This window comes from Cygnus olor, chromosome 5 (assembly GCF_009769625.2).
Source record: "Cygnus olor isolate bCygOlo1 chromosome 5, bCygOlo1.pri.v2, whole genome shotgun sequence".
Lineage (NCBI taxonomy): Eukaryota > Metazoa > Chordata > Aves > Anseriformes > Anatidae > Cygnus > Cygnus olor.
The window spans coordinates 60,221,517-60,247,830 of record NC_049173.1 but is presented as its reverse complement, the minus strand read 5'-3'; the positions used below and the strand labels follow the sequence as shown (position 1 = coordinate 60,247,830).

Here is a 26,314-nt window from a genome sequence, read left to right as displayed (position 1 = left end):
TTGAACCTGAGAGTTATTTGTAAATCAATGAACTTAGCTTGTTTGATTCTGAGCACTTTGGACTTCAGTAAACTAGTTTAAAAAAGTTAACAAGTGAGTCGAGCTTCCCTCTTGTGGCTACACTATGTAACTAAACACATTTTATAAAATAACAGCTTAATCCTGATAATCTTTTTCACAGAGAAAAAATCCTCTGTGACCTCTCTTGAGTCGATTGCTTGGGATTTTCTGGTTTTGAAAACTCCAGCTGTTTTTCTTTTATAGGCATATCTTATAGTTACAGCATGAAAGAGAGAAAAATAAAGAAGATTTAAGGGTGACAATGAGGAACAAGTTGTAATTAAGTAGAAAACTTTATTTTTTCCTTCTGCTTGGGGAAAAAAATCCCACTTACCTCACTAAGGCTTTTGGTCTCTAAACTCTTCTCTGCCAACTCTGTGGTCAGCCTCTCTTTGCTCATGGAGACGAGTTGGTATAAATGAATAAAATATTGACCATTTCTATATTGGTTAATGGTGTCTACCCTTAATTTTTCTAGGTTCGTGTTTGCTCTTCAGTAGAAAGATGGGGGTTTTATGCACCTTAAATGAACTGTGATATTAACTGCCCATAATAGTCAGCAGAATGTCATGTTTGGATATCCCTCCAGGAGGGAAGGCTTCTTTCATTTGTTAGTTTCCTAGGACATTTCAATGGCTTCTCTGCATTTACCTCAATTTGGAGAAAGCTTAAAAATCCAAGAAGTCACCCTCATGGTTTGAACTGACATATTCACTGAGTTTGGCCATTAGGTCTGTTATTTGAGCAACTGGGTTGCCTATTCTCAATGTGGGAAATTGCAGTTATCTGGTATGGATTAAAGTGCTGACAGTGAAATAACTGGCATCCTAAGCAGCTCATAGCTACAAACTACTACTCAAATTTCATGTGCATGGAGATTTGATGGTATTATAGAAGATAAAGCAGAAATTTTAATTTGAGACTATATTTACTCCTGTTCTAGTTACTGTGTTATGAACCTTGCAAGACCACATGTAACTTCTTCCTCTTGTCACTGTTGTTGTCTAGAGATGTTTCAGCCTTTGCAGTGCCAATACCTACTCCTGCAGCTGAAAGGGGATCTTTGCTAGTTTCAGGAGATAGTACAGTGATTTACATGGAGCTTCTGCAGTCCTCCCTATGTTGTATCTGATCATTTGGTCAGGACCATGCTGCATGATTTGGAGGATGTAATAATATGTACAATTAATAGAATGTTTTGAGAGACTGTAAAAATCTCTCTGACTTAGCTGTAACAATGAATGCCAACTGAAGGTTAAAAAAAAAAAAAAGCTCAACAATGCAGTATGCAGGAAGATTTAATGGAGTTTGTAAACAGAAGTAGTATGATTTTTCTCTTAGTAGTCATTAATTTTCAAGTGTTTTTTTTCAATAATTACTACTTTTCTTGGTTCAGCTGCAATGCAGGTGGTAAAGTCAAGTCCACATTACAAGTGATACTTAGATAAGATTGTTTGTACAGTGAGGAAATTGTCAGGAATTCACAAGATAAAGTCATTATACCTAGTGCACACAGGAAAGTTAATGGACTGTATTGCTCACCTGGAAGTCTTTTTTTTTTTTTTTGTAAAATAGGTACAGTGTGTAGAAGATATTTATATAAAGTTATTACTATAGAGAGAGAATGTTGTTTTTCCTCATTATTCTACCACATTCACTAACCCACCACTTTCTTAAAGCATTTCAGTTAATCAAAAGGAAAATCTGCATACGATCTTGATCAATATTATTAAGCAGAAGTAATTTACTGGTTAGTATACAAGACTTGACCCCTTGGGAGCACCATGGATAATTATTCACGAATCAAAGATGGTCTTACAGCATGAACTATTTTTATCTTTTTGAGAGCACATTCAAGGCAAAGCTTTTTTCTCAATTCACAGAGTGTTTAAAAACACAGTGCAGCCTGAAAGGAGAGACAAAATCAGAATCACGGTATGGATCCTGAGGACAGAAGTTACAGCGACAAGTCCTGAAATGAGCCTTCTATTTTTTCATGGTAAGATGATGTTCCCATATCCTGAAATGCTCCTCATTATGTTAGCTTGGAATTGCATGTTTTCTTTCTTTTTTTTTTTTTTTTTTGAAACACTTGATTTTAAGTAATTTTTTAGCATGTATTATTAAATCCATGCATTTTCTCATTTAACAATTAATGTCTTTATGGCAAGCAGCAAAATGTAAGTAGCCAGTATTTAACATTACATACTATAGTATACCAACATAATAAGGTATGTATAGTTTTCCTTATTCTATTATGATATAGCTTGAATGGTCTGTGTCAGTCTTTGAAGGATGAAGAGACTAAGGATGATGTTTGCAGGACAGAGGAAGAATCTGTAATTGTTTATCTTGATAAGTGGATCAGAGAAAGCAGTTTTAGTGGTACTTTATTTTAAAACTGTTTTAATGCAATGAGGATGAAGTATGTGTGTGTGTGAACATCATTAAAACTCATGCTCTTTTTCGACTGATTTTTGGGTATGTTTAATGAGTTTCTGATTGTGTGATTCTGAGTGGCATTGACGCTGAGGAATTATAATTTATCTTTCTAATATATCAGTGCATGAGGTAAGACCAAGGGCAAGGTTATACTGGGAAGGTCTATTAAATCCATTTGCTTTGGTGGGAGATAAACAGGCTCCTTTTCAAGCTGTTCCATTGGGGCACGCTGAAAGATCCATGTTCTCTTGCAGTACATACCAGTTGGTAGTGGCTTAGGGTGAACGTTTTATTATGTTTTTAGTATTTTTAGGCTACTTGGTTTTGTAAAAGGTAATGATGGTATCTAATTTCTTTTGCAAGGTGTCATGATGCCTAAATTGGTCCAGTTTCTCTTTCTGAAGTAGAAGATAACCAAAAAGTATTTAAGGTCCTGTAATAAACATTATCTTGTACCTGTAGCTAAGTACAGATGAATTTTTGAAAGATTTCAGTGGTCCGTAAGTAATACAGTAAATAGCCAGATAATAAAATTTAAGGATTTGATTCTTAGCTATTATGTGCCATGAAATGGGGGGTGGGCGGTGGGGAGGGAGATAAAGAAGCTGACTGAGAAGTGCAGTCATGTTCAGTTCTCAAGTAGGAATATTTAAAACCATCACAACTCTGCCCAGCTAAGTGTTTAACTGTGTTTTTTTTTTTCCTTTTGTTACTTCAGCTTTTTCTTTAGAAAGATATGTCACAACACTGTGATTAACAGATGAGTTGTTGAAGTTATGGTAAGGATTAAGGATGATTTTGCTTTCAGTGTTGAAAAAGAATGTCTATTCAGAATTGCAGCACTGATTTGATTGATATTAAATGTATTTTCTGAAAATATTCATTGACATCTTTAAATTTATAATTTAACATATATCTTAGTCATCAGAGGAGATAATCTGTGTACTTCAGATATAACTGCAAGTCACTACAATCTCAAGTGTATGCTATATTTAAAGATACTTCTGAGGCTTTTTGTTGATTTTTTGACTCCATTGTAACAGAGAATACATTTCACATGACTGTTCACTCCTGTTCTATCCTCTGGTTAATTTATAAAAATCTTCAGACCCCATTGACAGGCTTTCACATTTTGTTGTTTGAGGACTGTTAGACAAGCATTCTGTTTCTATTAGTTGTTCATTCTTCCAGCCTCCTGTGAGTCTGTCTTGTGCTGTGATAGGTTAGAAATTCACCTCTCATCATAGAGTTACCTAGATTTTCATGTCACAAAGTATCTTTGAAGTCCTGAGATTCCCCAGAAGAATATGAACTACATCCATAACTAGAGAGTTCTTCTGGTGGTACTGTACAATTTCTGGTTCTGTAAAGTGAAGAGCCTTGAAATAGGGTACTTTTAGATGTCAAGAGCTGTAATACATTACTTTCCTCCAGACACTGATGAATTTCAGGGTATCTCTGCTTCAAGTCTGCACAGTCTCGTAGGAGTCATTTTAGAGAGAGAAGACAGAAAAATGATGGTATAGCTGATAAAAGGGTCAGGCAGCATCAAAGAAAGCAAAAAAAGGAGCTCAAGTCTAGAGCATATCAGTAGATTTAGGGATGAAAAGCTTAATTCCATGATAAAGGAGATAATGTAGGCATCTGGGAGAAGAATAACTATAGAGACGTGGTATTAGGATGAAAATGAAGAAAACATAAAACATAAATGAAATTAAATGGAAATTAAGGGTGTTTAAAGAAATCACCTGAAAACAGGGAGAAGGAAACTAAAGAAAGGCGGTACAGTGTTAGGCATCAAAATGAGCAGTAGGAACCCAGGTGAATAAATGAATAGTTTTTATTCCGTTAAAATAAAGAATTAAAAAACAAGCAACTACTCTGATTTGTATAACACTGTGAAGAGTTAAAAAAGCATAGCCTGCAGTTCAGTCTGCATGTTTTCTTGAAATAGTGACCTCATTGCTTATGCTTTCCTGTAAGCTCTTCGCTTAACACTATCATGCTTTCGATTCACTCCAACAAGGATGACCTCTTCTGTAACATTGCATACTTTTTTTTACAAGTTCTTTGTGTAGCTGCCATTTTTTTCCCTTGTCAATTTGTTCTTTTTACCTTCTAAATATAACTTTTCTTCCCTTGAACATACATCACTGGTCTGACATACTGTCAATAGTAAGAAATATAGTGGCATGAGAAGAAACCATCAAGATTTAGAAAACCACTAATGTTTCCCAGGTTAACTGTGAGAGAGAGAGAACCAAATACAGTGGTTAGTTTAAAGACATATTTTTTTGAAGTGCTTTTTTCCTTCATGTTCTGAATCACCCTGCAGTAAATGTTCTTGGATTCAGATATAGTGGTCTTTTAACTTTCTATGTTAAGCCATTAAATCTTTGCTGCTGATGAACAGTCTTGTGTTACTTAATAATTCTTGTCCGTACATATCATGAGATTTCTTTGAATCAGTTACTTCAGATTAAATGTTATTCAATTAAATATAATTGCACTTTCTCATTTGTAGTCCTGTTTTAGAGATGATCCTTGAGCTTCTAATTAATTAAATATTGGCTAGCTATGGAAGTGGTGACTGTACAGATAAACCTCTTAAGTGAAGTTAATGACTGTCTTTCTCTACTGCTATGCTAGACTAGTTACTCACAAGCTAGCTTGGACAAGTTTAGCTCAGGATGCAGTTTGTGGCAGAGACCTGTCTGCTTGTTGTAAGACTGAATATACTTAACCGAAACCTGCAGATGAACAGCTGACATCAGCTCACTGACGATTATTAAAGTCAGTATATGTCTGAATATTATTATTCTTTTGAATATTGATACTGAGGATACTGAGCACTCTAGAAAGCAGTTTCAAAGTGAAGTAGAGGGCTTCTGAAACTGCTGAGTGGTAATACAATTTTAGTCTGTATTGGAATATAAGACATTCTATGGGATGTTATGAAAAGTGTGAATCTTCCAGGTCTGATTATGGTCACAGGTAAACATGTTTTCTCTGAAGTTAATTCTTTACTGGTTGAAATGGAAATGACACTTTGAAAATCTTAATAAAGATGTCAATAAATTCAGTTACCAAAGAGATTTCAGTTAGGGACAATCTCTTCCTTTGTGGAAAAAGAAACATACTGGATATCACAGTGCTGCTGCTTTTGAATTAGAGCTGCTGCCTACAGCAGAGGTTTGCTACCACATATCAGAATTAGAAGCATCACATTTGGATTCCAATAGGTAGGTCCTGAGAGGCTAATGGGAGCTGTGCATCTTCTCTAGTAACCATCCGTGAATTAGCACGTACTCTAATGTGAGGTAAATTTAAGAAGCTGCTACCATCACTTCTGATGAAGCTCTGGCTTCATTTTCCTCTTTTGTGACTGTGTTGGTAGTGTGTGTGTGTATGTGAGGCTGTATTTGTGGCTTCTGGGGGCTTGGGGATAAACTGGAAAGATTTCTGTTCTTTCTAGCTTGTGATGAATATTGTTCACTGTTCTCAAAGAATTTTGGAGAAAACACATTCTTTCAGTTGTATTTATCTATTTATTTAAGATAGCAAATAAATTAATTGGAGAAGAGGATATCTAGCTGTTTATGAAATACATTTGGCACTTTTTCCAGGGGTGACTTTGGAATCTGATCTCTCATTGAATTCAGCATCTATTTAACTACTTGTGATGAAATTAGGACAAAAGTCAGTGCTTCTCTTTTGTTCACTTATTAGCTAGGGCTGTTTGCAAAGATGCAGGTGGGGTGAATCTTCTTAAATAACATTGAGACATATATAGTGCTTGTGGGTGGAGTTGGATAAGGAGCTTTGGAGACAGAAATCCTCTGATTATTCAGAGAGCACATGGTGGAAGCAGTCTAAGCTCTTGATGGTCCACGTAAAATTTTGATTTGGAGGGCTTAGTACAAGTGATAACTCATTTACACTCACCTTTGCATTTATTTCTTCACGTAGCCTCTGTGAGGAAATTTCTGAGATTTCACGTTCAGTTAGGACCAGAAATCTGACAGCTAGGAACTGAGTGGAAGACATGAGTACTTGTCAGGTAGCCATCCCAAAAGGTTTTAGATAACTGCTTTCAGGTAATAGCTGGGGGCTTGGGGCTGGTGGTGAGGGCTGTGTTTTAATCACTGATGTGATGCCACTTCAGCACTCACCTGATGATGAAGGCTTTTAGGGGCAGTCAGAAAGTTTAAAGAGACAAGTCACTCCTTAGCAGGTAGAACCTGTGTCTGAAAACTAAACTTATTTTTGTAGCTCTTGGAGAACAAGTTTGTTCTGCAGCCTTGCTTGCCATCAGCAGGACTTCAGGGGCCTCTCTCCCTGGACATATTATGCAAAATGCATATTATAAGCATTTTCAGTACCTTAGGATTTTTACTTTCCCATTGCACTTAACTGAAATTTGCAGATGGATTTACAAGGCATTGAAGTCATGCAACCTCAATGCATAAATCTCATTTCCTTAGGAGATCTGGATAAGAAATAAATTTGTCTACAATTTGTGAGGGTAAAAAATAAGTGGGGAAAAGATTTGCTTTTGTAACAGTTTAATAGAAAGAATTGAATCTGATTAATTTAAATGACAGTAGAAATTATCGTTACTGCAACAAATACTGTTGCTCATGTAGAGACTCATTTGTTTAAAGCTATCCAAAATTTTGTACAAATTCAGAAGTACAAATTGTTTTACTCAGAAATATAAAAAACAGCCATGATGTTATGTGTTAACAAGGTACAAACAGTGGGACTATGCCAAAGAATAACTAGGAGGAGTTGCATTGCTCTGTATTGGTGTACTGAGTTTAACTCTAATCCAAGAAATAACCTTTTTTTTTTTTTTAATTGCTCTCTCTGTAGCTGATAATAGTGGTGATAAGAAAAAGACTTCTTTTATGTAGTTCAAGAATTCTTTAGGAATTTCAGTAAGACTTATGCATGCATTTATATTTTAAGTATGATTAAAAATTAATTCATCCTAAAACAGTTACCCCTCTAATAATGATACCCAAAACAGAAAGTAAAAGTGAAATACAGTTATTCCAAGTCCTGTATTCATAAAGACTGTAACTAAATAATTTAAGTTCTAAAATCTCTTTTTAAAGAGAATGACTGAACTCTAAAGAGACATCTCTTTCTAAAAAGAATTTCTGTAGATTTCTAGTAGCAGTGCTGTACTGCTTTATAATCCTTAAAAGGATGGTTTTATAGACGACTGTGACTTTCCATATAATTTTTTTCTTTAATGGTAACAGGCAGCATAATTCTGTTGATGAAAGACCGTTATAATACAAGAAACCTGTCTCTTAAGATAGTCATAGCTCTGACAAAAGCGACAAAACCATCTGAGGACAGTGTGTTTCTGTTGAATCGCGTATGTAGAAGTCCAGTTGACTTTGATCACTGGAGACAGGAACTATAGCAGTTTGGGAACATTAGCAAAGGGCTGCTAACAGTGCGGCTTTTAACGCCCCATCTCAGGCTGTGAATGCAGAGCAGGGCTCAAGCCACGTGGAAAGTTCTTGCATGATTTTTCTAGGGACGGATGCCTGCTCTGTTATTAGGTTACTGAATCCCTGCTGGTATGCATTGATTTTCAAAGCAAAGACTGATCTCTAAGCTTAGAGTAGTTGAATGGGTTCAGAATCTGGAAACTGCTGACTGCTTCTCTTTCATAAACAACATCTCGCTTCTTTGGGCTTGTTAAAAATCATGTCTGTTTTGTCTGTATGTTATCCAGCCCCCCCTAAAATGCTAAGAGCCTTGCTTGTTTGCCTCTTCGGCTTCTGCAGTGACGTTCTAGGCTGGGATTGAGCTTTTAAACTCTTTTGAAGGACTAAGCCTCGTCGGTGTCTTGTCAAGATTTCTAACTGAAACTCTTCACAGATGTATACATATTTCCTTGAAATATATACATATATATATATATATATATATATATATATATAAATACAGCAAAACAATGACTACAACATGATAGTGGTGGAATATCCTTAAACTGTGTGATTAGTTCTTATGTACTTTTAATTGCATTTTAAATTTTTCTCCTTCCCCATATATTCTGTTACTTAATTGTTACTGACAGTGAGTTATCTATAGTAATCTCAAAGACAGCTGGTTCCTTCAGTATTATTAACTGGAAGCAGATAGGAGCAGATATATTATAGCCCAAATATGCATCAGATATTTGAAAATTTCATAAAATATTAGTTGTCTTACAGAAATTGTTCAAAGTTTTGTTTACATGCTGCTTAGCTTCCTTGATATTTAGGGAAAAAACATTAAAACATGTGGTTTTGGAATTAACAGTGATAATACTGAAATATTAAGGCACATCTAGAGATATGGGGGGGGGGGGGCGCACCTGGAGAGATTCCAGCAGAGTCACTCAGAATGTGTGGGTTGGAAAAAAAAAAAAAAAAAAAAAAGTTGCATGGGTATTTGAACTCTGCACCAGACCAGCTCCCTTCACTTCATTTGGTATATTTATAAGAGAAGCTGTTCTTTTCTCAGTATCATCCTCAGAACTATTTTCTAAAACCCATCTATTCTCACCCTCCTATGCCTGCGTTTTGTCTGGAATGCCACTAGGTATGGATATTTTCTAAAATAATATATATGCAGGTATGACTGAATAGCCAATGAAAGCCTTTATGTTGAGCAAGAGTCACCATTTCTTACATATCTTTTTGGCATAACATGTACATATCAATGCTTTGGTTTTCTGAGTTATTTGTAGTTCAATAATTATAGGTTGCTCTTGCTAGAAGAAAGAATTAAGAAACTAATATTAACATCGCTGCATAGAAGTAACAAAAATTGCCTAAAAGAAAAAATCAGCTATGATTTTTAAGTGTGTTGCAAAGCTTTTAAGAATAATACAGCATTTTAAATTCTTCAACATTTGGTAAGCTATATTTATTATTGATGGAAGTAAAATGAGTAAGTAATATTGAATGGCAGCAGACTGTTGAATTTTGCTTGTAAAAAGACTATATTAATGGGGACTGCTGTTACCACACATCATGAAAACAAGCCTGTTTATTTGAGATGTGAATTTAAAAATCAGGCAAAAAAATGTTCTGAGCTAAAGCACAACCAAAAGTATTTGAAATGACTTATTTATTGCTGGAGGGTAGCTTTTCTGCCTTTTTTTTTTTCCCTTCCTGAAGACTTGTCATCAAGGTAACTGGATTAGAAGATCAACAATTACTATTTTGTTCTAATCTGGTATGTGATATCAATTTCTTTATTTCTGTATCTGCAGTTATTTCTGTATCTGCAGTGCACTTACCTATATGTGAATGGTCTCCTAATCTATGCTTTTTCACGATGTTAATTTGTACTTAGTGCAGAATCCCAGAAAACAATACAGTGCAAGCTCTGGAGAAGCCATCTGGCTTCACCAAGGAATGTACTTGTGCATCCATTACACTGTTTTGACTTTGACAGCTGTCTAAGACAGTTCTAGAAAGTGAAATTTCTTTGAACACTGAAAAAGTTATTTTGAGCTCAAAGTGCTTTATCCATATTCATACCTATACCTGCATTTTATCTGGTATTCCACTAGGTATGTATATTTTCTAAAAATATATATGCAGGTATGACTGAATAGCCAATGAAAGCCTTTATGATGAGTAAGAGGCACCACTTCTTAAATATCTTTAGAGTATAACACTTTATTCATATGTAACATATAACAGATACTCACAAAACAGAGAAAGAAAGGGGAGAAATGTATCTGACTGGAGGTAGGCCATTTTAGGTGCCCACCAGGTGTCTGGCTGCCAACTTTGGCAGGAGAAGACTCCATGGTTTTTGTGTCAGGGGGTGTAAGGGAGCTTAGTAGCATTTGTGTTTCAAGAAATAGTGTAAATCAATTGAATATAGAGAAGAGCTTGTTGTGAAATTAGTAAGACTGAGGGAGAGACTATTGTGTACAGACTTGGCGTGATTTTGTAATGCTTTAGAAGTCTGGACCACCAGCTATAATATATGAGTAAAGAATCTGTTGGCATTTGACAGTACTAAAACTTTTGTAGGAAATGTTATTGGCCTGGCAGTTGCTGACATTCATAAACTCTGAACTTTAAAATACAGCAAACTAAATAAAATATACAGTCCAATGAGATAAATGTAACTAAATAAAATTCTGTTTACTTCAGCTACTCATTGCCATTATAAAGCAGATGGGGAAGAAAACATATCTAATGACGTTGCTGTATGTACAGACTCTAATGTAGTTTTTCCCACTCTTCACTTTGTGTATTTTTTTGTTTTTGTTGTTCTGAGCATACTACCTAGCAAATGTCATTTTAGTATCTATAAGAAGTCATATTTAGTTAGGAGAATTTACTCTCTTCTAATCCAATTGCTGTTCTTCCATTCAAAGTGTCACAAGAGATTTTCTAGGACTCTTAATCAACATAAGAGAGTTTGAACTTTTTGTCTCTCTAGCTCCTTCCTCTGTTGAATTTCAAGTTGCAATGATTGTTTAGGGAAAGCACATTTAAAATAAATGTGAAAAATAACTCAGTTCAGAGCAGCAGGATAAATATAGGCTAACTTCTTGTTCAGGAGCGGTTGAATCAGCATGTAGTGCTGATAAAAATCACTGACATTCGTAGGTGTAGTGGTGGGAAAGTGCACGTACTCTTTTAAATCCTTGCAGTACTATAGACTCCTTTATAGCTTCTGACTAATAGATGGTATTATTTTCACCAAACATTTGGTTTGATAAAAGTGATGGGAAAGTCACTGTTCTTGAAAGAAAGATTGCTGAATGTTTATGGTATGATAACTTAACACTGGCGATTAATTTTATTATTATTTTTCATTGTTTTTCCTGCTCATTAAACTGCTTCGTGGGCTTTAGTTCATGGTTTAGTTTGTTTCTAATAAGCATCAAGCTGGCCTTTACATTTGCACACCTCCATTTTATCTCCTCTTTTCCAATACAGTTGGTAGTCTGAGACATCAGTAGAACTGTACTTAATTGAACAGAACTCATCAGCAGTCCTTTGATGTAAATCTTCAGAGGGTTACTGTGGCTTCGTTGTTGCAAAAGGACATGTTTGCTTCCAAATAATTCAAAAGACAGACACAAATCAGCACAAACAACAAGATAATTTTTTTTGTAATTATCTGGGGTTATAGCTAAGGCAAATAAATGTGTTGGACATTTCTTAGCATTGCAAAGGAGAATTGAGTCCCCCACTTTTGCAGTTGTCAACTCTTCTATTATACCATTGCTCTGGACTCTGTTTGGATGCAAAAGTAGCAAAGACAGAAATTGTGCTTTCAGAATTAATACCAAGAAGTCAGCAAGTGTAAAACACATTGCTTATTGCCAATTGCTTATTTCTTATTATAGAATAAGAAATACATTCTGCTGCACTTTCTGCATCAACTTACTGAGTATTTGACTTACTCTAAGTCAGTGGATCACTTGTTCTGCTAAGGCAGGTAATATCAGTACTTTATTAACAACCTTGCTGAAATTATACTAATACTGTGCAGAGAGAGTTATTCTGCGGTAATGACAATATCCAGTAACATTGAAGACCACTTTAGATTCAAAATGAAAAGTACATACTGTATTTGGCTCTTTTCTGCAGTCTCCAGCCCCTGGTTCCACTTGCAAGTTACCACAGGTAAGGAGATGGAAAGGTTAAATCTCCATGTGCAGCTGAGAATAAGAGAGAGGGAACCCACAAGGATTAGGGGTACGGCTTATTTAGGATTAGGGAAGTGTCTGGAATAAATTAATTCTGTACAGGAGGGACAGGTTTATCTGAACAGCAACAACAAACTAAACAAGTAATTAAAATGCTGACACTTAAAATTTAAAAGGATATAGAATTGTTTTTAAACTGAAGTAAATTCTCTGAAAGCAAAATGGGAATTATAAAAGGACACAATACCAGAAAAACTGAACTAACAGACTTACTAAAAGGTTTAGGGTGGTGGTGGTGTGTCAAACAGACAAATTAGTGTCATCGTAGCAAGGAAATGGTCTACCAAAAGGTAGAGCTGTTTCCAAATGGGAAATATACAAAAGCTATTAGACTCCAGCAGGTTAGATGTAAAAGCACAAGCCAAGATGAAAACCAAAACAACAAAAAAACCCTACACAACAAAAATAAACAAACAAACACAAACCACACACAGTGCAGACAGAAGATAAATATTAAAGCTCTTTTTTTTTTTTCTCCCAAAATGCATCAGAATCAGGATTCCCACAGGATGGTATGGCCGATAGATGATCAAGGTGTAGAAGGAGCACTCAGAGAAAATAAGCCCACAGCATCTTCATGTTTACTTCTGTGTTCTTCACCCAGCATAATTAGGTGATGGAAGTCTTTACAGTACGATGACACAAATTCTGAAAGCATACACATCTTTCAGTAGCAGATCAAACAAATTAATAGAAGAGGAACTTACTGAGGGCTAACTACAAAGATGTTCTCTCTGTCTCAAAAATTGTCTGAGCCACACATCACAGGATGCTGAGAGAGCACACTGCAATGCGTTATATACTTTTCTTACATATTTCTCAGAGTATGCTCTTACAGCTTTGTTTTCCTCTCCTTTTCCTGAGAGCATTGTAAAGTTTTACTAAGTGACTCATCTATGGCAGGATTTCAGAAGACTGAAACAGAGTCAAGGTTTGAAGTGTGATATTCAGCATGTGTCAGTATACTGCACTCTTCTCACAAGCACGTATTACGGGGCTGCTACAAAGCTGCCAATGTGAGAGCAAGCGTTGTGGCTAGAGAGGGGTGCAACAAGAGAGGAGCTACACTGGAAAGACAGTTCAGATAAGGGGATTGCGTTAGAATTTCCTGCCAGCACCCAAAGAAAGTGTACAGTGTTCAGTTCTCTGTCAGTTTTCTAGAAACCCGGGGGGAGGGGGGGAACGAAAGGGGTTTTGCTGGCTACAGACTCCAGGCTGGATAGACCTCTGGTCTGGCAATTATTATCCTCTGTACCTGTGGATAGGAAAGGCACAGCATTTGCCTTTCACAGGTACAGTTCCTGCTTATTACCAGTGGGAAGAGATGGGTCACTGACTGTCAGGGGCTTGGGTTGCACAACACCTAGCCACATATGTGGAGAAACTGCAATTTCTCCTATCATCTTTTCTTCAAACTGAGTTATGGCAGCACTGCATATGGTTTAACTGAGCTTGAAAAAGTGACGTTACTCTAACTTATTGATTAATTGGTGGAAAAGTCTGGTATAAAACCTGACGCTCCTTTTCTGACAGTATTTCATGTTACATTGTCTTGATCCAGAACTGATGAAAATCTTTTATAGGCTGAAGCAGAAGAAAAGAAAGGTTGGAACTACAGGAAAAGGCCCTTGGTTGACCAATTTCAACATGCAGAAAGTGAATCTTAAATAACTAGCAGATCTTGCCAACTCTTGGCAATTAATTTAAAGCAGAAGTTATAGGGAGCTTTCTATGAAGCTAAGATCAACTAAATAATTTTCTTTGTTAATTTTGAAGTGAAAAGTTACAGAATTGATCCATTCATTTTCTGGATCATGAGATTTTTGTAGCTGGCTGTTTGCCATTAGTTACAAAATATTTTTAGAATTTTGAAAAATGAGAATAATAAAAAAGAGCTAATACTTGATATATGCTGAATATGACTTACCCTCCTGCAAATTTTTTCCTACTGATACCGCAATTCTTCTCCAATTTTGTGCCAGTCTAACATAATTGGTTTCAGTGGCATTACCTCAATTGTATGTCAAGGAAACAGTTTACAAATTCTAAGACACGTTTTTGAAGATATTCTCAATTGCCTTTTTATAATCATCTTACCATTGGTAGTTGGCAATATTTGAAAAGTTAATACTAAATAATTTTAATATTAGGCTTTTTTATTTTTTTTACAGTTTTATTATGCGTCTATAGTAACGCAAATTGAAGGCTGTGAATTGTAAATGAAACTTTGCTATTGGGCTTTTTCCTAGTGTTTTCCTTGGCTGTTGTAGCAAAGGAACTAAATGACAAAATTATACAATGTTAATCTGTTCATTTGATAGCTGCCCTCTGGTAGTTGAGCTGCATAAGCAAGAAAGAATAGCTACAAGCAAATTATTGGAAATGGTTCTTTAGTTATGTGCTAATATATATACAAGGCTAAAGGTGAGATTTGAATACCTGTTTAATTTCTTCAGGATATCTGATCCTATGAAATGTATAGTGGAAATTCTTAACTCACAGTGACTTCAGTGCTTAATGCAAATATGAGTTTCCTGCATCCTCTGCTAATGTAAGGAAATAACATTATTCTTCATGTTACAACAAGTGTGTTAAAGTGCAAAAAGACCTAAGGCTCAAACCCTCAAAGTTATTTAGACATCCACGCAGGGCAGGGAATTTCCTGCATTGTGCAGATCAGGTTAGCCTAGGTTTGCACCAATGTCACCAACCAGTGAGCCTGTAGATTTATTTCTTGCTTCATTCAAGTTAATGCTCGATGCTCACTGATGCACATCTGCAGCTCAGTAAGTGGCTTTAGACCAGTCAGTTCTTATTCACTTGCTGGTAGTTTCTTTCTAAAATCCTTGTCCTATATTGTCTTCTACACCTCAGTAACTGCAAATGGAGAAAAAAAAAAGTCTCTACTAAAACTATTCTTTCAGCTAAAACCATTCTTTCAACTCAGCTGTTAGCTACAATCTCCTTGTGCTCTGGTTACTGTCTGAATGATCATTGACAGACCATTTGAATGCAGTGTCACATAGATTAAGATAAACCACTGCCAAGGGTGGTTCAGCCTAATGTCTCAGCACAGAAATGGACTAGGGCTGTTCATGAAATCAGTTCAGAAAACAGTTAGAGAAACTATTGTTATTTCTTGTCCATGAATTTCTGCAGGTCTTCCTATTACTCTACTCAATCTCCAAAAATGTGAATGGGAGGGAGCCCAAGCATATAGGAGGCTGGCTTCATTCTGCCCTGGGCTCCTGGTGACTTCCAAGCATGGTCAGAGGGGCACCGTATTGGTGTTGCTAGTGTGGACGGATGCCAGATAGGTTGGCAAATGTGGAGTAAATTTGGGTATAATTACGAATTATAAAATTAAAGGTTCACTTTAATAAGCTAGTATGAATAGTAATAAGTGTTTGAGCTGGAGGTCATCAGTGACAGAACTATTCACCTATGCTAAAAAGTATGAATTATATATGTTCAAATTAATATTTAATAAATGTCACTATTAAATATGAAATTCAAAACCTTAGCTAAGAAAACAGTATCATTTTTAGACCCATTTGAAGGGAGTACTTTAGGAATGTTTGCAATGGAGTGAAATTTTATAAAACATGATTTTACCTCACAAAGGCTTTGTTAGGGGCTTTCATAAAGTTCAGGTCGGAGAAGATTCTTTATTTTTTAATTGTAAGAAGTTATAGGTGGAAGATGAATTTAATTCCATCTTTTGCTAAATTAAATAATAAAAAAGTTGAGGCAAGATATACGGTTAAAACTCTGCAGCTGTACCATTATTTGGTTTACTGGTAACAACCAGAGGGAGGTCTTGCCTATTGTTGAATATTTTGTTCTTTTAAAATATACAAGACATCAAATACATGAGTTTGACAGATGAAATTGCATCAGAGAAATACACTGATATTAAATGGGTCTAAATATTGTACAGTGACTTTGGATTCCTTTCCTTTTGTGTATGTGGAAAGTCTTAAAATAAGCTGTGTGCTTGGAGCCCTTTGCTAGTGCAGGGTCTAACGGGTGGCAGAGTTGCATGGAACAGCACAGGTGTGATAGCAGGATATACAGCTACTGGTACAGAGGTCTGAAATCTAGAGCCTGTTTCTTGAAGTTTTTCATACTTAAGCTTGCGAGGTATCTCACTGACTGCTCTGAAACTGCTAGGCATGCTGACTGCTTCCTTTTTGCTTTTTAGCAAGGGCTTCATTTCTGGATGGTGTTTGAAAGCCCAAATGAAGGAGGCAATGCCCAACTTTATCCCTGGGAAAATGTTGTGTTATGGATTTCATTTTTTTCTTTGTTTTACTTTTATGAGGAACAGTTAAAATGTTGAAGAAACCAATTTTCTTGTGCTGACCTTTGTCATGGAGTTACAAAAACCATCCATCTTGTAAATTCTAAATATATTATGCTAAGTGTTTCAGGCTAATTGACAGCATTCCATTAATTTCCTTTGCTGAAAGGGATCTGGAACATTTCTAATGCAGTTATTTCTCCTTCCAACTCATGCATCACAACATCCCTCTTATTGCTGATATCGGTCCATTCTCTTCCAATTTTAAGACACATATATCACACAGTAGTAATTTATCATGTGCTTAGCTACCTGCTTATACTTGGGAATCTAGTTTAGTCTGCTCACAGCAGGATCTTGTATTATTTCTTCTATTACCTGACATTGGTCTTTTCTCATTTTTGTGATCTTGAAATTTTGCTTTACCTGAAAATCACCAGCAGATGAAACGGCACTCCTGAAAGGAAAGTGTGGTGGTTTAACCCGGCCGGCAGCTAAGTACCACACAGCTGTTTGCTCACCCTCCCCCCTCCCTCTCTGGGATGGGGGAGAGAATCAGGACAGTGAAGTCTGTGGGCTGAGATAGAGACAGTTTATTAGGACAGAGGGGAAAAAAAAAAAAAAAAAAGGAAAATAATAATGATAATAGTACTACTAATAATAATGTATACAAAACAAGTGATGCACAATGCAATTGCTCACCACCTGCTGACCGATGCTCTGCCAGTCCCCGAGCAGCCAGTCCCCCCACCCCAGCTAGCCACCCCTATATATTGTTTAGCATGATGTCAGATGGTATGGAATACCCCTTTGGCCAGTTTGGGTCAGCTGTCCTGGGTCTGTCCCCTCCCAGCTCCTGCTGCACCCCCAGCCTGCTCGCTGGCAGGACAGTGTGAGAAGCTGAAAAGTCCTTGGCTTGGCGTAAGCACTGCTCTGCAACAATTAAAACATCAGAGTGTTATCAACATTATTCTCATCCTAAATCCCTAACACAACACCATTCCAGCTACTAGGAGGAAAATTAACTCCATCCTAGCTGAAACCAGGACAGAAAGTTACAGAGAAACTGCTTTGACATTTGGAAAGTAGGACCCAAGCCTTATAGCAAGAAGGCAGCTCCTCAAGAATGATGAATAGCCATAAAGGAGAGATCTAAATTTTTTTTTTTACTATTTTTTTTTTATTCTGATTTGATAAATACTGCAATATTGAAACATATTTCTAACTTGTTTCTTCTTCTGTGTAGCAGTCCAATCATCTGCCACATAGTATTTGCAGATTCATAGGCCAGTGAAATATCGCTGAAATATATCGCTAAATTTACTTTTTTTTTGTTTCGAGATGCTAACAAAGTGCACAACATAAACAATAGATCCTGATTTTCCTATCCCTAGTCCTGCTGAATTGTACCTTACCCTACAGTGCTCACATTGAATTTAGGTGAAATCACTTACAGAATTATGTAGTACTCTCAGTAAGCATGTTAAAATTGAAGCATCTTATTAACAGAAGTAATGGAAGTTTGGAGTTTATTTCAGAATAAGTAATGTATATTTCTGAAATATTAATTATCTGAGCATCTTTGAGCCAAAGTCTACAGCTTTACTCTAACTCTATCACTAAATAATAAGTGAAGATTACAAAGATTTTCTTTGTATGGGATAAAAAATGTCTCAATGGACCTGTAGTATTTACTAGAAAGGAGGATAATTCCTTTTCTAAGAATGGACAGCCAAGTTTTTGAACTTCAAATTAGGACTCTAGAACCATTTTTTTGGGCAGTGCTTTACTTAACAGTCAGAGGGCTGCCAACAGTGTAGAGGTGAGGTACCTAAATAAAGCATTCAGGACAAACATTTTAAAACATATTTGTCATCCAGAAATTAACTATTTAATGAAGGTGTTCACAGGTCTCTGTGAAAATGTGTTTGAGTTCTTTAATGATACTATCCAAAGACATTCTCATATGCTTAGAGTTTATGGAACTTCATAGAATCACAGAATGGTTTGTGCTGGAATGGATCTTAAAGCCCATCCAGTCCCAACCCCCTGCCATGGGCAGGGACACCTCCCACCAGATCTGGTTGCCCAGAGCGCCATCCAACCTGGCCTTGAACACCTCCAAGGATGGGGCACCCACAGCTTCTCTGGACAACCTGTTCTAGGGCCTCACCACCCTCACAGTAAAGAATTTCTTCCTTATATCTGATCTAAATCTTCCGTCTTTTAGTTTAAAATCGTTACCTATTGTCCAAGAGGTGCTCCAGCCCTCTCATCATCTTCATGGCCCTCCTCTGGACCCACTCCACCAGATCCATGTCCTTCTTGTTTTGGGGGCCCTAGAGCAGAATGCAGGACTCCAGCTGGGGTCTCCCAAGTGCAGAGCAGTGGGGGAGAATAACCTCCCTCATCCTGCTGGTCACACTTCCTTTGATGCAGCCCAGGATATGAACTACTTTGGATAAACAAACCAAAAAGAGTATTTTGCAGCTTCTTCCTTTTGCAGAAGGAGGCTATGAGGAAAGATTAAAAATATATATATTATGACAAAAAAGAAAAAAAAAAAGCTCAATGGCTGAGTCACAGTCTGTAAACTAGAAAGATAATTTAATCTCTATAGTCAGTCTCATGGATCTGTTTCAACAAGTACTGCAGTACACTTGCAGGCTGGGCCAGAGCCAGACCCAAATATCCTGATTCCCAGAGTGCTGATCAGTACTTCTGCTCTTTGGCAACACTTGGGAATTCAAGTATCTCTTGAGTGTTAAGCAAGGATTTCTAGGGCGAAAATTCTAACTTGCTGCAGATACTTAGGTAATATTTTGTGATCAGTGAAAATGGTAAATTTTAGGTTCAGATGGCAAGGAATTACTCCTAAAATTAGCGGACACCACTGGCTTAATCTTTTCATCTGGGTACTGTTAAGTCCATAAAGTCCTTCATGCATACCAATTCTGTATGAAGTAGCATTAAGTGGGGAAAACCAAGATTCACCTGTATGTTGTAATATAATAAACATACACGTATACATATGTGTCTGTATGCATAATAGGAATAAGGAAAACTGGTTCTCCACATGTAGCCTGGTCTCCACTTAATGATGTGAACACCAAATATCCCTATAATGTTGCATGGTTTTCCTAGTTCACTCTGTTTGGTATCAGTCCAAGAGTCAGAGGTACTGCTGACCCTGATGCTTCTAAAGAGGTGTGAGTGATCTTGGACCTTACCTTGAATTACAGTAATAAAGTATCTCAGCAAGAAGCTGCTGAGCCACAGTGTCTAGTTCACTGCTCCTTAAATACAACTTCTTGTTATCCTTTTATAGACCTTTCAGCAGGGGGGAGCCACCTTTCCTGCAAAACCTACAGAAGAATCCTTACTTCAAGGTATAGATTATTTTCTCCCCCTCTTCACCTTCAGTTTAGACACACTACCTCATGGATTCAGGGTGTGAGTCATCATGTACATCTGTCATGATTTATTTTTAGGACAACAAAGCAACTAAAGCTTCTACTGAACATTTTCTTGAGCCATATGTAGAGCCTTTCCTGCAGTTCTGAATCTGCGGCTGCATGTTAACTCTCAGTCTCTAAACCACATGCGGAATCATGTCTTGACGAATATGCAGGCACTGCCCAATGTTCTTGGTAATTATTATTGAGATTCCAAAGCAAGGTATTACTTTCATGCAAACATGTATATATTCTAAAACCTTTCAGCAGGAGTTACTGACTGAAAGCATGTGACAAAACTTCTAAATTATGTAGTCATAGCCTCCCTTCTGGAAAACAATTGAAACTTTCAAAGCTTCACAACACATTTAAAATCTGGCTTTTTGTCCTATTTTTGTGCTGGACGCTTAAGATGCCCTATTAAGTTTTGAATAAACTCTAGAATATAAGCGTAATATAAATCTTTTTTTTTTTTTTTTTTTGGTAATATAATTCACTATTCTGTAAAGAAAAGAATAAGCATAGTTAAAAATTCTACCGTAATCACTACACTCATTCTCCTCTAAGTGTTTCTGAACATGTGCGTGTAAATTATGCAGGAGAAGAGGCTCTCCTTGGCTTCAGCCTTTAAACATAAAAGCCTTAATATTGAGGTAATGTTTGTTTCATCTTTTCTTCATCAAAACCTTTTATGTCTACAAACATGCTCAGGTCTGCTCCAGTATCTCCTCTTGTTAAGAGTCACTCTCTTCCTTTGCATTCCTTGGGAATTCAGTCTGCATCATGGTTTTCAATGATGAGAAACCCCGTAAGGAAATGGCTGCACCAACTCACAAAGCAGCTGGTCTGCTCCTAGAGAAAGCAATGTAAACTCTTGGAGCCTTTTACAGTCATATGAACAAAGGGTGGAACAGAGGAAACTATTTGCTATTTATTACCTCAAACAGATTCCTAAGCATGTTAAAAATGTCAGGAACAAAGCAAAAACTGTGCCATTTGTGAGGGGGGTGAGAAAGGACTTGGTAGTGGTATCGGGGTTATAAAAAACAACGTGCTTTCCTTCATATGCATTCTTCTTATATAGCTGCAGCTGCCTAACTCACACAAATCCTGTAGTCATTGTCATGGCTTGATCTGATTCTTACAAGTCTATCATCCACTAAGTGTTAATGTCAAAAGCAACGTAATTGCATGCTGCCTCCATCACTGGGCAATCCCACTATACTAACCACAATATGTGATTATGGGCATACATGCTTGCTGCCCAGCTGTTGACTTAGTCTAGTAATATTTTACAGGAATTATTCATAAAAGCTTGAGATTTCATGGCAATAGAAGGGGACTGTTAATGGGTAAAAGCGTTAAGAATTATGGAAAGACAGTGCTAAAAACTGTAACTGAATCTTCTTACCTGGGATGGTGCTATCATGTGGGCTTTTAGGGTACTGCTTGGATGGAGGCAATGAATTCTATTTCCAGTTAGCTTAGTGGCTGAATTTACTTGCTTCATTGGGAATATGACTAAATTCTTTGATAACAGAATTTCCTGAGAAAGAAAAAGCATAGCATGGTCATGGACAAATCTAATAATTTTTCTGCTCTAATCATCTTATGTGTCAAAGAGGCACTTATGCCCCACGGGGACTGGTATTTCCATAATTGTAATTTATTGGGTAAAGATTTTCGTAATGCAAAGAAACATCAAAGTGTTTGTCTTCAAGTTCTAGAATAATTTTGAACTTCACATATAAATGAAAGGTAAAGGAAAATATTTCTTTGGAGCAATTAGAGAGAAATGTCACAATATTTTAAATTGTATAGGCTATTTGAGTATTTTTAAAGAAATACAAATAACATTTTGTGGTAAGTACTTATCAGTGCTGGTACTGGACACTGTACATGGCTGGGGGGGGTTGCTTGAGTATCTGATTAAAATAATTGGTTATGTACTTGAGCAGAGTGTTTGTACTAACTTTATAGGAAAATAGTGCAGATGTAAAAGACAGCTTCCTCTAGCATTTTATTTTGTCTCTAAAGAATAATATAGGGTATTGTAATTTCAGTAATTATGCCATAGGATATATGTTCAGGAGAAATACTGATTGTTTATCAGTTACCTCAAGCTGTAATAACTTCTGATTGCACCTCTTTTGAGTACTTAAATATAGGCTTGTTTATTTAATACTTCCATGTATTTTGTGTGCAAATTCTTGTCATCCTTTTTGTTAGTTTCAGGTAGGTTTAATTCAAATAAGCCACAGATGCAGCTCTATACTGCTTGTTGCATAATAATCCCAAGGTGCATTAAAAGTATGAATTACTCAAGTTTAATTTTTATAGCTTCCCACATACGTGGGAAGTGCTGCGCTCTTCCTGCAGGTAGGAAGAAGTGAAAATGGAAGCCCAAGAAATGAAGCAGGAAAGGTCCTGAAACTAAAACCACAGCTCTTCTTCTTCAGTGTTTGTTACAGTCGTTAGTAACGGGTTTTCAAAGTTTTTCAGAACATAAGCATTGTGGCACTGAAGTGTTACGAGTGTTTGGTTTCAATGACAGGAAGGAAGGCAGTTGGGAAGAAGTGACTTTTAGTAGATTAGTTGATGCAGTTGAAGAGTGATTAGTGGAGAGCTCACACAACAGGCACATGACGAAAAGGAACATGAGGATAGCTTGAGAAGCAGACATTAGGAGCAGCTTCGTAATACACTCTGCCAGAACTAGTTTTCATCCTAGCAAAACTTAGGAATGAGCCTTTCTGCTCTTCAGTGATCTTCATCATCCTCCAGTTTCAAGAGGAAGGCTAGGAGTTTTAAAACAGTTAAAAGGCTTGGGCTTTTTTTAGCATTTTTTCCTGTTTAAATGAGAGGTTGGAGTTGAAGCTCTAGTTTTGTATGGATTTAATACGCAATATAAAAATAGCATAGCAGACTCGAACTTTTTATGGTGCAAATGCAAGTAGGAAAGAAATCCACATACAATGCACAGTGTTTTGTTCAAACATTTGAAACTGAAATAAATTAGTTTCAATGAAATGCCTTTTTTTTTTTCCTAGTTCCAAATTTATTGAATATTTCAGCGTCAGAAAACCCCTTGGAAAATTATTCTTTTTAGGTCTTCTATTTGGATCCGATAGGGGTGATTTTTAAGTTTTTTACTAAAATTACCCTAGGGACTTCATTACTGCATTTCATATTTCGTAGAGAAGGTGCAGAAACACCTATCAATTGGCTTACACTGCACAAGGCCAAAGCCCTATCTGATCAAATACAGAAGGAAGTGCATTAGATAAAAGATATGCTAGATAATTCCAAATTCTGAATTAATTAAAAATGTGAGGTATTTTCCTATGCTTTATAAGCAGAAATTGCTGGTCTTAAATTAATAGATTATGAATTGAAAACTGAGTTTAAAAAAAAAAAAAAACAAAAAACAAAAAACTCACCAAACTTTCTGTCAGTAAGGCGCCGTACTCAAATGGTGTCTTTTCCCAAATGTAAGCACCCAGCCCATTGAAGATGATAAAAAATGTTCTGTTTCAATGAGTAGTTAATGGCTAGTCAGTGCTGTACCCTATGCGTTACCAGTTAGGAGTAACAAGTTCACACAGTTTCATCCCTGGTGAGGGTTTTGTCTCTTTTTTTTTTTTTTTTTTTGTAGCTTTTTTACTGATTTAATCACAGGTAATTCAAAACAGATAAATATAAAATAGGAAGAAAGGGAATGCAATAATTACTAATAAAACTGATGAAAGCAGAAAAGTGATGGTTCCACTTGACTTTGCCACCTCCCTGTGAAAAGAATTAGCATTTTCTAGTGAGCATCTTGGAAGGAAGGTCATGAGTCAAGGATTGATGGTGCGTAGGCCTGCACTGGGTCTCCCCCTCTGGTTGGATGCTGTGGTACATGGGGCTGCATGATCTACAGGCGCCAGGTTTCCTTTCTGTGGAAGAAGAAGATTTTGTGAGGGTTTACAATCTGCGCTCACCTTAGCTCACAAGGTTCAAGTTGCTCCCGGATCCTATAAACCCACTAGGATTTGCTGCAGAAAGTTAATTAACGTTTGTGTGAATCACTGCACTGGGATTTTCCTTCACATTTTAAAAGTAGATAGATGATCGAGACCATTTCTCAGACAGTATTTTTCACTCAGATTTTGTTTATTAATAGAAATTATAATGGAGAGAAGTTAATCCCCCCAAGCATTCTGATAACATGCTTATGCATATATTTTGGTTTTGTTATTAATCCTTTCAGTGAAATTCCTGTTTTATCTCTTAGTAGTGCTAACAGTAGTTGCCCTACCCAATTTTAGTATCTCAAAAGTTTGCAGCTAATTACAAATTTTCAGTGATTCTCAACTATTTTGATGATTAAATATCATATGTATAAAGTACCTCATATATGATAGACAGAACTTGGATTTTCCTGTTGCAGTTTTTTCTAGTGGAAGATTTTTAAAGAAATTTGTCTGACAGAAATAGCCACACAAGGCATTGTTTTAGATCTTGATCCATCACAGACTGTAATTAGTTGGTCTCTTTCTATTCACTCTCATCAGGGTTTAAAATGGGTTCTTATAATATGGCTGTTTTGCTACACATTTATGTTCAAATCTTCTAAGAGATTTTACTGCAGGAGGAGTTTCAGGAGAATAGCATTTGGTTAAGTGACCAAACCCTGCAGAAAAGATTACTATCAAGCATAAATAGCAGGAGTATTTGGATGATGCTGGAATTGAGGGGTGGGTTGCCTTGCCCCGATTTGTACAAGAAATGCCCCTGAGAGATTTACAGTCCCAGCTGTATCCACACTCAGGGAGGAGATGTGTTATTTGTAAATGTTTTGGTTGCACGTGCTAGCAAGCTCCTCACCTGCTCCCAGCACTAAAGAAATCCTCAGACTTGTGATGCTCAAGGTCTGGCAGTTTTCTGCAGAGGCAGACTGAGTTGCTCTCCCGTGCTACCAGCCACCTCTGACCCCTGTGTTGCTTTGTTACTGCTCACTGAAACATTGAATTTTAAATCATTTTCTTCACTTGCAGAATCTTAATGTGACATTTTTGCATTATTTTTTTGTCCCACTTGTATAACTGAGTCACATTTAGGGGAAGCTGCTAGAAGCTAGCTGTAAGGAAAGGGTCCCTGTAAAAGAAGCCCCTTGGAGATCTTCCCTTCTCCCCTGCTTTCTGGGTCCTCATGCTGAAACGTCCTCTGCACTGGTTCTTGAAAAGTGTGAGGAGGACACCGGGAAAAAGGCAAGAGAAGGATGCATGATTCACCATTTGCTTGTTATAGTGAGAATTGGTATGGGGGGTGGGTGGGGGTGGAATTGGTTTTGGCTTTTAACATTTATTTTAGTGGTACATTAATTATCACTTTTATCTTTGTCTTCTGACCTATTTTACTTTTGATAGTCTCTAATTAACATGTTTTTTCAAATTAAATATCAAAGTGCAACCCTTTTGACTTCTAAAGCCTGTGACTGTTATTTTTTCTTCTACCTAATGTACTTTCTTGCTTCGTGTCCCCTCTCAGAGGGTGTTTGCAGCAGGCCCCCGGCGGGATGCGCGGCTGCCATGGCTACCAGCAGCACTGGCTGCGAAGGCTATCATCAGACAGTGGGAGCAACAGAAATAATGGGTGAATGTCCAGTCTTATACAAGTGCAAATTGTCATCCTTCAGCTTAGGTCAACTGTGCATACATCAGCAATTATTTTTCTGCTTCCTCCAGGTGTGAGTTTATATAACGTTGAGTAGATTTGTCTATTATTCATAGGAAATGTTTTTTTCATGTAATGATTCCCTTTAATATTAGATTGGTTTAGAAACTATAAAAACAGTGGTGACTGTTGAGGTTTAAGCCTGTGAATCAGCAGGAGGTGCTAGTGAACTGAACACTTAAATGATACTCCAGATGAACTGTGGTGTATTTGTCTATTCAGATGCTAAGAAATGAACAAGTGGACAGTCGAAGACACTTAAAATTGGAATAAGCCCAAAGTAAATACTCTGAATTTGAGGTGGTAGCATTACAATATACACGGTGCACAAGCAGAGTGCTCAGTGGTGAGGAAACCAGCAGTTCCTTAAAATGTAGATCAAAACAGTAGTGATAGAACTGCTGCAGAATTGGGTCATTTGCTGACCACACCAGTATACCTGATTTCCCTTGCAACACGCATTAGTAGGAGGGCAGCTACACCACAGGTGGAGGTAGCGGAGAAAAGGAACATACTCGTGAAGGAGCTGTTGAAATAAATTGTTTTTGTAATGTAATTCTGAATGAGGGAAAAATTATTTCAAGG

At 36.9% G+C, this 26,314-nt stretch overlaps 1 long non-coding RNA gene across 1 annotated transcript in view; it reads left to right on the top strand.

Moving 5' to 3' along the window:
- LOC121071566 overlaps nt 1–26,314 on the top strand; it is a 299,785-nt gene that overhangs the window by 182,954 nt on the left and 90,517 nt on the right. The window contains exon 5 of the long non-coding RNA XR_005820694.1: nt 1,944–2,059. This is a non-coding gene — a long non-coding RNA (uncharacterized LOC121071566). The remainder of the gene's footprint in view (nt 1–1,943; nt 2,060–26,314) is intronic.